The sequence below is a fragment of the Bos grunniens genome, chromosome 10, assembly GCF_055505025.1.
Source record: "Bos grunniens cultivar Pamir isolate PY7600 chromosome 10, Bosgru_T2T1.0, whole genome shotgun sequence".
In the NCBI taxonomy this organism is placed as follows: Eukaryota; Metazoa; Chordata; class Mammalia; order Artiodactyla; family Bovidae; genus Bos; species Bos grunniens.
In genome coordinates, this window is record NC_141174.1 from 85661647 (window position 1) to 85675254 (window position 13608).

General features: G+C 49.6%; 1 long non-coding RNA gene across 5 annotated transcripts in view; it reads right to left on the minus strand.

The window, feature by feature from the left end:
• The window catches only part of LOC147365252 (uncharacterized), a 147666-nt gene that overhangs the window by 18334 nt on the left and 115724 nt on the right, over window positions 1–13608 (minus strand). For all 5 annotated transcript variants that reach the window (XR_015135311.1, XR_015135310.1, XR_015135309.1 and 2 more), the window contains exon 3: window positions 917–1455. This is a non-coding gene — a long non-coding RNA (uncharacterized LOC147365252). The remainder of the gene's footprint in view (window positions 1–916; window positions 1456–13608) is intronic.

Sequence of the window (13608 nt, forward strand, 5' to 3'; positions counted from 1 at the left end):
ATGAGAGCCAGAAACAGCAGCTGGAATCCCAAGGGTCTGCCTTTTTAGCACAAGACTTCTCGGAGGTGAGATTGCCCATAAGGATCCAAAGGAATGAATTTATAATGGTGATGCTTCAAGCAATACAACCAATTCTGGGGAAACACCTGGGTACTACAAATAGACCAGGTGAGTAACTTACCCCCTCCCCCAAATTGGAAGCTGGCCTGAGTCTTAGGTGCAGAGCAGGAAGGGGTGAGGAGCTGAAAGTTTCATGTAATTTGTTTCAATTTCCACATAAACCATATAGGAAAGGAAATATGAGCCTTATTTAGCAAAAACTGATATTTCAGGAGTTTTCCCAGGCCTGAAGGATCCAACTCTCTCTCCTGGAAAGAGGATGCCATCACCGTCAGCCTCCCCCGCCTTCCCCATCAGCTGCTCTTCTTTCGGGGGCCTGAAAACCCCACAGGGGAAGGTCTGTTCTTGGCCAGGTCAATAACAGCCCATTAGGAAGCCTCTGTTTAATAAACCATTAACGTTAAATTATTGAAGGGAAAGGAAAGTACCATGAAGGTTCAGGTCAACAGGAGTAGGGAGCAGGAGGATGATGAAAGGATATTAATTGAATGTCCGTGAGTATGACATTCTCTTGGGTATGACTGTGTGGTTTTTATAGCAACCTCAGAAAAATCCAGGTCTTTCCTGTTACAGAGCAGGAAACTGAGATTCAGGGGTGTTTACTGACCGTCAAGGATAAACAGACATTGAGTGGAGTTTAACTGAGGGCAGGCTGGCTCTTTCCTCGGCACGATGCTGCCTAAAGAAGTCAGGATGGAGAAGACAAGGGGATGGAGGGCAACTCAGGGGAGCTAAGGGGGGTCAGCAAGAGGGAAGAGGGGAGGGGAGAAGCCAGGAAATCAATTCTTAGGAGTACCTCAGTGTCTCTCATGACCTTCGCTTTCCTCCTGAGGGTTTTCTAAACATAGTTTTTGTTGATTGATTTATTGCTGTGTTGCCTCTCCATTGCTGTGAGCAGGGTCCGCTCTCTAGTTGCTGTGCACAGGCTTCTCATCGCCGTACCATCTCTTGTTGCGGAGCACAGACTGGACACAGGGGCTTCAGTACTTACAGCAGGTAGGCTCAGCAGTTGCGGTGCATGGACTGAGTTGCCCCGGGGCATATGGAATCTTCCCAGACCAGGGATCGAGCCCACATGCTCTGCCATTGGCAGGCAGATTCTTAATCACTGACCACCAGGGATGTACCTCTTCCTGATGGTTTTTACCAACCCTCATAACATGAAGCTGGTCTGTTAGAGGCAGGAAGTAGGTAGCAGAGGAGAAACAGAACAACCTCTCCTTTTCCTGTATCCATTCCAGTTGCTACCCTTCCCACCTGGTCCAGCCAATCCGTGCTCACAGATCTTGGCCAAAAATGCCCTTCCAGATGCTGGAGAACATTTTCATGATGCTCCTGTGGGAATAGAAGAACAAGGGAAAATAGAGCTAAGATGTTAGGATCATTTAACCAGACATTGGATTTCAGGATTCTGAAGTCTTTAGGATGTCACTGTCCATGTGACTTCTTGGGACACTTTGCAGGGGAGTTACAAGTGGTACAGCAAACACCCCTCAACAGCCCCTGACCCCTCTGGGAGCCAGGTGGAGAGCTGCTGGGACAATCAGCCAGGCGATTCTGCCTCCTCCTCCGGGCCCTTCATCCTGTTACCTTGGGAGGAAACCCTACACATGAAAGGCTGGCTGCCTACATAATGGACGGGGAACCAATGTGGGCAGCATGAAAGGCTGTCCCTGCCTTCAGAACACCCCTCCAGGAGGAGTCCCAGGCTCCTACCCAGTGGAATATGGAAAGTTTACCCATAGTATATGCTCAGTAAATGTTGGTTAAACACCTAAGCAAATGCATGAACAACCATCTAATGATCTGATTCCCCAACTGAATAAGCAGGTCAGGCTGCCATAGCAAAATACCATAGACAAAATTTTTCAGACAACAAAATGGTATCTTCTGGAGGTGCTGTTGTGGTCAGGTTTACAGATGACTGCCTTCTCCCTGTATGTTATATGGCCTTTCCTCGGTGTGTATATGGGAAGGGAGAGAGCTTTATCTTTCTATGGGGCCACAGTCCTATTGGATTAGGGCCCCACCCTAACCTCATGTAACCTTAAATTACCTCCTAAAGACCCTGTCTCCAGATGGCGTCAACTAGGGGTTAGAGTTTTAACATACACATTCGGAGGGATACAATTCAGTCCACACCACCGACCAAGGAAGGAATTTAGTAATGATGTCATGAAAGGCCTTCAGCATTTAACATTCCTCTCTAGCAAACCTAGCAAAGGTTTCAGCACCTGGGAATCCCTTAAAGAGTAGTAGTATTCTCTTGAGGCTGCCATCCATGACAAAGCCATGCTGCAGAGCCTGCTGGGGAGGTACTGTTTTCATGGCTAGTGGAGAGGGCCTGGAATTCTCAGCAGGCTTCCTGCAGAATAAGGTCCCACAAGGGACTGGAGGGGCATGGGTGTTACTGAAAGAGCACCTCCTGAGAGCCCCAGCCTTCTCATGTCTCGCTGCTCTGCTGTGAAGCCTTGAGACCACTCCCCAAACAGGGTTTCAATTATGCCATCTGCAAAATGAGGAGGTGGATCAATAATTTCTAAGAATCTCCCACTGTGCTTACTTTACCTATTCCCAGGAAAAAAAGAGTCAGGGAGCCAAAAGTAAATCAGAAGCTAAGCCAATAAAGACTTCCAACTTAACTGCTAACTGCAGAGACACCTTAGGCAAATGACTTCATCTCTGAATTTCTCTTTCTGCATCTGGATGTTGGCGTTATCACAATTACCTCCTCGTGGGATTCCCAGCATCACTGTGGTAGGCTGATTACCTTTATGGGCTCTAATTCTTTACCTGTCCCTGTGTCCATGGTCTATGCTTCTGAGTTTATAATTCCTTCACCATAAAGAGGTGGAGTCTATTCCCCTCTTTGATGGAGTTAGGCCATGTCACTTGCTTTGGCTAATGGGGTGTTTGCAATGGAAAGCAAGCAGAAGTTTGGGAAAGCACCTGAATGATGGAGTTTGCATGATTCTGCACTCTGCTACCACCACGAGAATATGCGTGAGCCAACCTGGTAGAGGATAAGAAACACAGGCCAGTTATTGCCAGAGTCGCCCCAGTTGTCCCAGATGGGGTCAAGATCAACCAACAGGGACCCATTCCTGGACCTTTAGAGAGTTCAGCCAAGGCTAGAAGGAGCTCCCAGCTGACTCGTTAAGTCAAGGAGCTGAAAAATTTTTGTTTTAAGGCTGAGTTTGGGATGGTTTGTCTTATTTTGGCAACCAGTAACTGACACAATCAAAAAATAACACATGATAGGTACCCAAAATGTGTGTGTTTCCTCCATCAATCACCCTACTCACCCCACACCTTCAGATGCAAGCCTAGATATCCCAGAGATAGTCTGAGAGGCATCAGTCAGGGTCTTGGTGGATTTTAAGCTTCAATCTCATTGTTACTTTCACTTCCGATTGATTGCAGACACTGACTGCTCAATTTTGATTAAACACTAACTCATAAGCTGCTTACAAAATGCCTGCAAAAAGCTGACATTTATGAAGTCCAATAAACTACTTGTAAGAACAGGAGTACTACATTGGGAGGAAAAAAAAATAAAATCTTCTTCCAAACAAACATCGGTTGACAGCAGACAGATGGTCAGAATCCCTTACTTGTAAACTAGAAAAATTAAGATTTGGCAAGGGTTGTCTGAAAATAACTAGCAAACATCAAAGTTTCCCCTTTCTAGGCTGGTGTTTTTCTGGGCCCGACTTCAATATTTTCACAGGCTACTGCACGGAAAAGGTGTTGCAGGCCTCCGCGTTGCTGGCAAGGAAAGGCTAAGAAATACCAGCAACGATTTATAGGAAGCGAGGGTGCCAACATCCCGAAGAGTGAGCGCTTAACAGCCAGCAACTGCACATTCCCATAAATCCCCATAACTCAGCATCAGGCCTTCCCTTAATCTGCTGAGGTGTGAGCGAAAGGGAAGGCGGAATTTTCTAACTTGATTTTCCACTCAGATCAGCTTTCACGGAGGTGACTGCGAGTTAATCTTATGGGGCGAGCAGCGATCTTAATAGAAATGGAATCCCCCCTCAAAACCGCAAGACGGGACTCTCCCCACCTTTGTTAAATCAAGGGAGGAGGGTTCTAAGAGGGGCTTTGGCTCAGTCTTAAACAAGCCCTCCAAGTTCAAGAGAGACCTAGTCTCTGGCTGCCCTGGTTCACATTTCTTCCTGACCTTTCTATGACCTCTGAAGGGCTCAGAACAGGCGTGTGTGCAGATGAGGTGGGGTGGCGTGTTTATTTACCTACACACAAGCATCGGCATGCTGATGTAGTTCCAAAGATGGCCCAGGTGCCGCCTCTTGGTGGCATTGCCCCACCACCTCGGTTACACAGCTGGCACACAGCCCATGCCCTCCTGAACCACAGAATCTGGGGCCCAGCTATGAGAGCAACAGAGTCTCACTGATCTCGGGTGGCCTCGGTCTGCAGCAGCTTGAAGTCAGGACTTCAATTCCAGGCCAGAGATTGAGGTCAGGCAACAGCAGTTAGTATGCTAAATCCTAGCCACTAAGCCAGTGGTCCGTGACAAGGCCCTGGCCCCTCAGCTCTGTAGAAGTAAATTTCCACATAGAGATGGAACGTAGTGAAACAAGTAAAGTATTTAGGAGGAAAAGAGTATGGCTGGATAAACACACTGGTAGCCTCAGAGAGAGGGTTGCATTTCACGGTAGTTTGAATCAACTTTTATGAGGCATTCTTCTGGGTTTCCTTTGACAACTCACTTTGCCTTGCCTGGTTCTGAGTCCATATTTGGTATATCTCAGGGCCCTGCCATGTGAAGAACCCACCTGCTCATGCAGGAGATTCGGGTTTGATCTGGGGAAGATCCCTTGGAGGAGAAAGTGGCAACCAACTCCAGTATCCTTTCCTGGAAAATTCCACGGACAGAGGAGCCTGGTGGGGTCGCAGAGTCTGACACAACTCAGCGACTGAGCATGCACACATGCTTGGTACTTAATTCCCAGGACCATGATGAGCTAATCAATATAAAAGCACTTAAAAGAGTTCCTGGCATGTAGCACTACATATGCGTTTGTTAACATTAATATTATTCCAGATATTCAATACATGAGTGCAGAAAAAATTTGCAGTGTGTGAGAGCTCAGTGGGAGCCTATGATTTGCTTATTTATTAAGTGCGTGAAAAACAGTGAACTGTATTCTCTGAAGGAACAAAGTCCGTCCTCACCCCACAGGATTCCTACCTCAGTTCAAACTTAGTTCACTGGAATCAGCTGTCTTTCCTTTGCTTCCCCTAAGAGTCACCAGTTTGGGACTTCCCTGGTGGTCCAGTGGTCAAGAATCCACCTGCCAATGCAGGGGACACAGGTTCGATCCCTGGTCTGGGAAGATTCCTCATGCTGCCGGGCAGCTGAGGCTGGGGGCCCCACCTACTGAGCCTGCGCTCCAGCGCCCATGCGCCACAACGAGAGAAGCCACCGCTCCCAAAACTAGAGGAAGCCTGCATACAGCCACGAAAACCCAGTGTAGCCAAAGATAAATAGATTTTGTAAAAGTCACTAGTTGTCGCTGAAAGCCATGAAATGACAGGGCACTCACTGGTGCCAACTGACTTCCATTAGAATCCCAGCTCCGCTCGCCCCCTTCCCTGGGCTGTCTCAGCTCCAACCCTCCCAGGGCCGCGGCAGCCTCTGGTGTGAAGCCGCAACGGGTGGACATGAGCACAATAATATTTAAACACTTGCATGCTGCGGTACACCTTCCCAGTCCCTCGGTAGAGTTTCCTAATTAATCACCCTGTGTACTGCATTCTACATTAATTAAATTAAAAGTAATTAAATCCAGGAAATTGAAATTAGTCTAATTAGATTAGAGGCACATTCAGTGACTGTGGTGAGGGGCGCCATGTAAATTGGCCAATTTTGGTGTAGAAACAAGAAACTCGGATTGCAGACAGGCTGTTAAGAGAGAGAGGCAAGCTTTACAAAGAATGAGTGGAGGTCGAGGCAATAAATGTTATCTGTGAGAGCAACAGTAACAGCAGAAATGAGTGGTACCTTCATTAGGGCTTCCTGGGGCTGAGCCTGCCTGGTGCATCCCCACCAAATCCCTCTGAAGCAGGTGCTGCCATCATCCCTGCTTGGCAGATGGGAAACAGAGGCTGTGCTGTGTGGAGCATCATGGTAGGGACCCACGTGGTTTGGCTGCAGAAGCCCCTCCCAGACTTCTCCAGGCAGCTTTCCTGGTCTGGATGGAGAGTTGCCTCTGTGGGCTGGACAAAGGAGAGTGCTGGAAGTGACGCACACACACAGCAGGCAGCACAGCTGCCACGGACTAGAGCAGCAACCTCTCCAACTTTCATCCTCCCATGATGCTCAAAAGTGGTCCAGGCCAGACATGGCGGTTGAGAACTGGGAGGTCCCCAAGACTGTCCATGCTTACAAGCTAATGGGTCAGCTCGCCCTCCTCTCATGGCAGTTGGCAGAGAAGCAGAGGCTCCTGGGTCAGAGACAGAGGACGTCATTCCTCACAGAAATAGCTAGAGTCAAAATGGCAGCATTCTCTTGCCTCGGTTTTCTCCAAGCCCCAAATCCCATAAGGCAACATGAAAGGGACCAGAGGATGCCTGCACCCACCCACAGTGGGTTGCGTTACGAGAGAGAAACCCCCATCTTAAGGAAGGAGAATCTTTTATAAGGAACAGTGAGGCTGTCTGCTATCTGCTCCTGAAGGGAACATTGTCCTCCAAGACTGCTATAGCAGCAGTCCCCAACTTTTTTGGCACCAGGGACCAGTTTCATGGAAGTCAATTCTTCCACAGACCGGCGGGGGTTGGGGGTGGTTTGGGGATGATTCAAGCACTTTACATTTATCAGGCTCTTTATTTCTGTTATTACTGCATCAGCTCCAGCTTAGATCATCAGGCATTAGATCTCAGAGGTTGGGGACCCCTGCTATAAGGCATTCTTGGAAAAATGGTCTGGAATAAAGGCAGATGGGACCTGTGCTCACCAAACATGCAGAAATGCTAAAGTCCATGGAGAATTGTCTCCCAACAATCGGCACCCCTTGTTTGAAGTCTCAGTTTCTGGAAAATTTCCCCTGGAGTACACCACTCTGCCAGCTACTCTGATTAATTTGACTGACAGAATAGGACCAAATGTGTTCAGTGAGTCTCATACAGCATTTAATTAAGGCCACTACCAGCAGAACTTCAAGCAGTGAGATGAGAGAAACCTACAGTATTAACTGCAATCCCGCGCTGCCCCTCCAGGGCCCCAGACTGGTCATATGAGCAGAGCCATAAGAAATCAGGGAAAGCTATAGATGTCTCCCTGATGTTTCTGTACTGACCTTTCTCCTTGATTCAAAGCAATGACCCAAGTAGTGCAGGATGTCTTAGGGGCTGCATAGGCTCCACCTGGGCCTGCCAGGAAACAGTGCAGGGCAATGCTGTGATCTAGAACAGGCCACACTGGTGAGCTGAGGCTGACATGCATGCTTCCAGGGCGAGGTGAGGTCTGCTGAAATCGGGGGCAAATTTTGTGCCACCTTTTCTACGTAGAGGACCCCCATTACAGGGATAACTAGCCACAGGGTACACACAGTGATGAGTCGGTTGTCTGTCCAGGAAGCTACCCCAGGTCGCTGCAGTCATCTAGGGGTGAGTGATCTACTGGTGCTGTTTACTTAGACATTAGTCTCCTGTGGTGACTCCCGCAGGACAGGCCAGCGGTGAGACTAATTAATGTCTGATTTCCACATACGAAGCACAACCCCATGGTGCATACGGAGGCCCTAGAAAGAAGGTCTTCTTTGCAATTGTTGAGGTGCCCTAAGTGAAGCCCACATCTATCGGGGATACAGGTTGATGGTGCCTCCACCAGCCCCTCAGTGGGTGGTAAGCCATAGCATTCACAGTTCAGCTGGAGTGAGTGAGTGAGTCTAGTCTAGTCCTCGATTTGGGGGGAACTGAGGACAGCCCGTGCAGCCTGCTCTGTTTGTGTGCACCCCAGCTGGGTGACAGTCGCCTGCCCCATGGAATGACTGTGCAGCAGCCATGAGAATGGGGGGAGAGAAGATGTCAGAGGGGCAGACGTGTATTGCAGGGGAGGGGTGGCAGTCTTGCCTGCTGTACCTGTAGACTCTTCAGTGAGCCTGAGGGAAGTGGGGGCCAAATCATGGTCAGAGCTGGCTGGTCGGGGAAGGCAGAATGCGTGCCGGGTGGGAGGGCTGCATGAGGACATTCTCTTGGGAGGGAAGCTTCAGGGCCGCTCTGAAAGGCTAATCTCATTAGTCCCTCCCTCCCCCATACCTCTGAGTACAAATCTAAACATTCCCTTCCCAGGGGTTGGGTTGCTAGCCATACTCCAATGCTATCCGTGGAGACCATCACCCTTTCCCAATAATCTCCTGCTCACACTCATACCTTTAGTGCAGAAGGTTCAGAGGCAAGACTGACAAGAGCATTTTCATAAAGCATACAGAGACCCGTCATGGGTCTCACTTTGGCCCCCACGGCCCAGGGTAGGAGGTCACTTTGCTAATGCTCTAAGATCAGGGCAACCCAACAAGAGAAGCCAGGTGGCCGAACAGGCATTAAGTTTGAATCCCCCAGGTCCCCCTTTGGCTGCCCTGGGGCTGCTGCTGGGAAAGAAAGACACACCGTGCCCAGGAATGGTCAGGGACGGGATCCTGAATTTCCCAAAGGGATCTGAAGAACACCCACCCTTTACACCCTAATCGTTACTCAGGAAGCAGCCAAGGGGACACAATTGCTTTCTGGGTCAGCAGCATCCAGTGGTCAAACTGCTGGACTACGGTGTGTGGCCCAGGGGGAGGGGTGAGGAGGGGGGACAGCAAGGAAAGGAAGGAGGAAAGAGGAGAGAGGAAAAAGGAGAGCCCTAGCTCTGGCACAGGCCTAGGCAACAAGTTCATCTCCCACAATCCCATCGACAACACCTATGTTCAGGGTCCTTCTCAGGTTTCCCCCCAAAGAGCAGGAGAAAAAGCACTTTATGGACCCAAAGTTCTGTTCTGCTCATTTCATCAGCACAAAGGAAAAGTCGGCCCTAAAGATTCGCGTCTGCACCTCTGTCAAGAGAGAAACCACTTGCTGTTTTGCGATGACAGTTTTTCCATCTTCTATCCATCACAGGGTCAAGCCCCTCCCCAGTCCTTCTCACAGGCAGCTGGCAACCCGCCAGCCTGCGGCTCATAGGAAACAGCTCTACAAGGGCCCCAAACAGCACAGGTGAGCTTCCCAGACGGCTGCTTAAATGTGGTACAGAAGTACATTTTCGACTGCCAGAGACAAGCGTGCATTGTGCATCCTTCAAGGGAGCCTCCGTGATATTAATTTTTACTGCTGAGCTGATGAGACTTGAGGCAACAGGAGAAAACCAGGCTCCATTCCCTGGTTCCACACTTCTGACATTGTGAACTGAGAGCAGTATTACAGGGCAGTTTGGTGCAGGCACTAAGCTCTGCTGCTCCTGGAGACCCTGATCGGGCCAGCAGACCACATGCCACCCACCTCCTGGCCCCCCAGATGCCTAGCAGAGTGCAAGCATACCAGTGTTAGGACAAGGGGCCTCAGTGAGTCATGAAGGCCTCTGTGGGTGCCTGTCTTTGAAGATGCCAGTGAGACGTTATAGGGAGCAGGACAGAGCAAGCAGGAGAAACATGCCTCATCCCTCTTAGCTCCTAACCAACAATTAGCCTGACCTTTTCCTCTGAAATTACACCAACTGCAACTTCTACTGCTGCTTTGCCTAATTTGCTTCACTGCTGGGGGCAAAACAAGTCCTGAAGAGGAATAAAAGCAGCTGGTTTCTTTCGACCATCAAAGGCAGAACTGGATGCTGCATGGTGATGTTCAAGGCAATTCAAAATTAACTTCAAATTACCAAGAGCTGACTCCCTCCCCGCCTTGCTCTCAAGCTCCTTCACTCTCTCTCTTTCTCTGTGCTTTTAGCCTGACTTTGTTCACAAAACAGAGCTGTTCCCAGCCTCCCTCTGCTCTGCTTTGAAGCCAGCCCATGTTTTTCCACTTCATCCCTTCATCCCTCTGGGCGGTGGTTTCTGCCCCCTTCCAAAAGAATCCATGAGGGGGTTCAAACCCCAAGCGTTTGCTTTTTCTAAGAAGAGGTTCCAAGGTGCCAACGTGCTTCCAACACCCTTGGAGTATGGTTGCTGGAGACTGTAACATGCTAGCCAGGTAGGGTGGCCTCCGGGGCACAGCAAGTTATTCCTGAGTGCTCCCCAGCTGGGGAGAGAAATGATGAGGAGAGGAGAGGAGACAGAGAAGCAGAATTGTGCTGGGAAGCTGGATTCAGTGGCCCATTATTTCAGCAAATTATGTGTAGAGCCCAAGGTCCTTCTGGAGCTGGTTCCAAGTCTACCTCTTAGGGGAAGTCTTTTCTCGTGGTCTTTGCCCCATGGAGCCCACCAGCTCCCCTCCCTGGACTTTAGCTTCACTGCCTTCCCAGCCTCTTGGCTTCAGGTCTCCAACCTGCTGTCTACTTGAGAGGAGCCCTGCACATTTGAGAAGCCCATCCCAGTTGGGATGGAGCATGGCATCCCAGTGAGTGTTGCCCCGTCCCCACTCCGAGATAAACTCCACAACAAAAGGGACCATATCGGGTCCAGGGCCTCACCCAAGCCTGACGTCTCAAGCACAGTCAGAACCCAATAACTACTTATAAATTAGATGATGGTTTCCTTCAGACGTTGCAAGAGCTTGTTTTGTTTCCTTTAATGACAGAAGAAAACACACATGTTAAGAATGTTTCCAACCTCATCTCTGTTCCTGCCTGTAAACCAAGTAACCAAATTTCCCTTCAGCATTGGACCAAAGAACTGGGCAGCTTCCGGTGCAATTAAACATTCAGCGGTGAAGGAGTTTCTCTTTTCCACTTGCTAGCTGCCTCTCTTGGAAGAGTGGGGCTAAGTCACATACCTACCTGAGTGCCTCCTACTCAACACTCAGTTTAGCTGGGTTGCACCCACACAGCTATGGGATCCTGAAGACAGACCATGTGAGAATGTTCCTTCAAAGGAGACACCCCACTGCCAGGTCGCCAGGTCGTGTGGTACAAAGGGAGCTTTGATGGGTACAGATAGCCCTCAGGCTGTAAGAAGAGGGCCTTGCCCTTCAAACTCAGCTGGTCTGATGTCTCCAGTAAGAACTTCACTACAGCGGCCAGGGGAGGCCTAATGAGGAGGTGACATTTGACCTGAGGCTTGAATGATAAGACCATGCCATGGCAGGTTCTGGGGAAGATCATTCCAGGTAGATGCTACAGCTATTGCAAAGGCTCTGGGGAAAGAACAAGTTTGACATGTTCAGGGAACTAAGAGAAAGCCAGTGCAGCTGGAGTATGGAGGTTGTATTCACAGTAATACATCAGAGGGAAAAACAGAGGTTGGGAAGGAGACAGGGACCAACTGTGTGGCCTTTTGCATCCCACAGAAAAGAGTTTAAACTTAAGTTCAATAAGAAGCAATTGAAGAGCTTTACTTAGGAGAGTGGTATTTTGAGATCATTCTGGCTGTGATGTGGAGAATGGATGGCAGGGCTACCGGGGTGGGAACAGAAAGGTCTGTTGGGAAGTGACGACAGTTGACCAGGGAAGATGTGACAGCTTAAAACGTTGTGATGGGAGAGGAGGGAATGCAGTAGATTCAGGATGTGTGTTGGGAGTGTAGCCAATAAATCCTTCTGCCGATGGGGAGGCTGTGAGGAGGGAAGCGGAAGATCAAGGACAACTCCTATGATTCTGTCCTGAACAGTGAGGTTGGATGTCAGTGCTCCTTACTGGGATGGAAAGACGCAGGGAGGTTTAGAGACTTGGTGTAGGTGATCAACAGGCTGACTATTGTCATCTCATCCCTATGGTGATGGACGCCATGGAGCTCTGCCCAGATCCCCTCTTCAGAGCCAGTGTACCAGTCCTCCAGCTGACCAGAAGCACATAGCTCATCCCTCATTAGAACCTGCCTTAGACCACAGCAAACTGCCCTCCCAAGGTTACACCACCTCCGAAGGGGGCCCACGGCCAGTGACTGGCTGATGTGTGGATACAAGGCCCAGCCTTCTTACCTCCACTGGAGAGCCTCCTGGATGATCGACTGGGGCCTCCGGCCCAGCAGCTGCCTTGCTGTCAGCTTTCCCTGCTGCCCTATTGGTCTCCCCATCTCTTTCTTTGTGTGTCTCCCATGAATAACCTTCCAGGCTCTACAACCTGCCTCAGAGTCTGGTTCCAGGAAACCTCATCTAGGACTGCTATTATTATCATCATTATCGCTCGATCATTTCTAGGATTCCATGCACTTGAAAACTCTGCTGTGAATTCTGGAATAGCCTCTCAACCTTGTCTAATTCCTACTAGCTTAAGACTCCCAGCTCCCTCGGCTTGGTCCACTCCCAACACACAGGCCCTCAGAAGCAGCTTCCTGTCCTAGGTTTGCTGTGAAAATGGTTGTATTTTCTGTGACTTTATCTATAGAAGCACTCTTGTAATAATTGAGACCCTGGTTCCTATGTTGAGAAGGGACAGGTACCCAGTGAGCTATAAGACACATCAGGGACCACAGAGGCCTCTTGATAAGCCATCCAAAACCCCTGGGCCCCGAGGAGGGTGGGGAATATGAAGAAAACAGCACCGACAGCATCTTCTGTGGTGAGAGCAAATTGTCTCCACATGTACTTCTGTAGCCACACGTGTGACTGTGTTTGTGAAAAATGTGTCCTCATCTGCGCCTGCACCTGTGTTCAAGCGTGTGATGTCTGTGAGTAACACGATGCCCTGTGTGTATAATGGGATGGGGGTGGGGCCGCTGGACATGGCCGCACAGGTTGTGTCCTATACAGGTGTACCTGGCCCAGAGGACAACGGGGGCCAAAATCCAGCCCATGTTTTTAGGCCTTGCATCTTCTTAGAGTCACTTCATTCTAATTCTGCTCACCAAACCATGCACCCTGCTGCTGCTGCTGCTGCTAAGTCGCATCAGTCGTGTCTGACTCTGTGTGACCCCATGGACTGCAGCCTACCAGGCTCCTCAGTCCATGGGATTTTCCAGGCAAGAGTGCTGGAGTGGGGTGCCATTGCCTTCTCTGATGCACCCAGACACAGGACCAATTCCACCCAGAGCAAGTCCTTTTCTCTAATTTGTACAAAGCCTCCAAATGAACACGAACAAGGTACCCTGGTCATTACACTCTTGTCTCTCAGCTCCAAATCCAGCCGTCTCTTCCTTACTTTAGCATGCAGCAGAAGGAACTCTGCAAACCGCAGCTCACCTTTGCTCCTTGATGGGCTTCCTCTCGTTGCTGGGAGGACAGTGGGAGGTAAGACGAGGGCAGAGGGGCTGGATCTCTCCTATTCCTGGTTGCCATTCATTTTAAACCAGCAGCCACCATTGATTTCTTCTCGTCTCATTTTGTCTTTCTCAGAACCAGCCACAGCATGACCCCCTCAGACACATTAGACCAGTCAACTAGCACCCCATC